At 43.8% G+C, this 2,225-nt stretch overlaps 1 pseudogene; it reads right to left on the reverse strand.

Annotated features, from left to right (window-relative positions):
* Positions 1-1,043: 1,043 nt before the first annotated feature.
* On the reverse strand, positions 1,044-1,627 carry LOC145483463 (uncharacterized; annotated as a pseudogene).
* Between the last annotated feature and the right edge of the window lie 598 nt (positions 1,628-2,225).

The following is a 2,225-nucleotide window of genomic DNA, read 5'->3' on the forward strand; positions in this document are numbered from 1 at the left end:
GTCATTCAGCAGGTAACAGATCAGCTGTTTGGCATTTATTTCTTGTTTGATATTTTGTATTTGTTACGGTATATGTTATTTGGCGTATATTGTATTTAGCATTTGTTTGGCAGTTGTGTTCAATCTCTATAGCTTGTCACAGTTGTGGCATTTAAGTCCCACCGAGAGGGGAACTTGACGAAAACTTCATCGATCTCCTTTGTTATGTGACATTTTCCGAACAGCTTCCTAGCGAATTGCGAAATATTAAAAGCGCATTTAATTTTAAATCATACTTCCTGCGATTATTTTCAGAAAATTCAAAATGCAATACAGTAGAAGGAGGGCAGCTTACTTTTTTCCCCAGACCATAAAGCATTCATTCCGAGTAGTTCGTTTTGTGCATTCTATTCCTCGCCGTCCAAATGTATCTTGGAGACATCGTAACTTTTAAGACTTTAAAACCCATTTCTTTCCACTCGAGCTTTCTTGAGCACATTTCCTGTTCGTTTGTGAGGTCTTCAAAAGTGTACTTTGATCAAAGATGGAGCGAAAGGAAGGAAAACTCGCCTTGACAATTTTTGCGTCGGGCTCGACACAACAGACGCCATTTTGTAAACATGTACTGCCACGTTTATCCCACCCCCTCGCCCCACGTATATGGACATAAGACAATGACACGACTTTGTGACAAAACCAAACCTAGTATGGGGGACATGTTTAATGCGGATTTAATGCATAAATTAATTGTCTAACGGGAATGGAGTGACCAATCCAACCATCACTATACCTCTGTTACGTATTCATGACACAGACGCCATTTTGGGTCTACATTTCAACCACGTTGTTTAATGTCATTGGTTAAACAACAACTCAACACATGCACAACTATGCATAATTGTCAGCGGTATTCTCATATATAACATCCCCCTCCTTTATATTACAATCAAAGAAACAAATGAGGAGAATAAAATAAAATAAAAGAACAATCAACTCAACATTAATCAAACAGTGTCTGTCATTGTTCACGTTCCAAGAACTGTCTTTTGTTCCAGAACAACTTGTTACAGGTCTAGTCTGATTGGTTTTTTGACTAGTCTTCCACTTTGAGTCGTATACAAGGGCGGGTCTTTAGCTCCCACTATGTCTGATGAAGGTGGCACATCACCGGCTGGGATTTCCTCATCAGCTGAGGGATTTAAGTGGTATTCCTGTGGTGAGCGCTCCGTTTGTGGGCTTGCTGGGAATGTGGGTGCCGCATGTGTTTTGTCTGGCTCAGGTTCTGTCTGCTGATTGATGTTTCCATGACGTTTCCGATATCCCATATGAGACTTTGTTGGGTCGTTCCTTAGAGCCACTCGATTACGTCTGATTCTTTGGCCGCCTACCTCTACTACATATGATCTAGGCAAGACATGTTTCTGCACCACTGTTGCCGCTCTCCATTCCCTTGACCCTGGCTCCGGTTTTACTCTGACGTGATCACCCCATCTGAGTGGTGGTAGCTCTTTGGTGCCCTGGCGGTCATGGTAGTACTTTTGCTTATCCTTGCCATGTTCATTCTTGCCTTTATCTTCTGGACGCTGTGTGTTTCAGGCTCCAATAGACTACGTGCCATTGGTAGTGTTGTTCGTAGCCTGCTTCCCATAGAGAGCTGTGATGGGGACAGGTCAATTCCTGGAAGTGGGGACGCCTCTAGGAGTGCTTTTCTCTTGTCTCTGTTCTTTCTCCATAGAGACTTCACTGTTTTAACTGCGGCTTCCGCCTCTCCATTCGCCTTGGGGTGTTTTGGGCTTACTAGAACATGTTCAAAGCTGTAACGTTTGGCAAAGGTCTCAAATTCTTTGCTTGTGTACTGGCTGCCGCAGTCAGTGACTAGTTTTGGTGGGATGCCATGTCGACTGAAATGTTTTTTTAGGACTTCAATGGTCTCCTGGGATGTGAGATCCTTCAGTTTGGTCACCTCAATAAACTTAGAGTAATAATCACCTATCAACAGGTAATGTTCACCTTCAAAGGCAAATATGTCTGAAGCGGCCATTTCCCAAGGCAGGTCTGGGACAGGGCTTGGTATCAAAGGCTCTTTCTGCTGTGCAGGGGCATAGTCATGGCACATGGTAGAGTCCTTGACTTTTTCTTCTATCTGTGCACTCATGCCGGGCCAGTGAAGGGCTTCCCTGGCTCCTTGCTTACACTTTACGATTCCCAGGTGTGTTCCATGTATTATCTCCAGCATGGCTGGCCTC

This window comes from Orbicella franksi, chromosome 4 (assembly GCF_964199315.1).
Source record: "Orbicella franksi chromosome 4, jaOrbFran1.1, whole genome shotgun sequence".
In the NCBI taxonomy this organism is placed as follows: domain Eukaryota; kingdom Metazoa; phylum Cnidaria; class Anthozoa; order Scleractinia; family Merulinidae; genus Orbicella; species Orbicella franksi.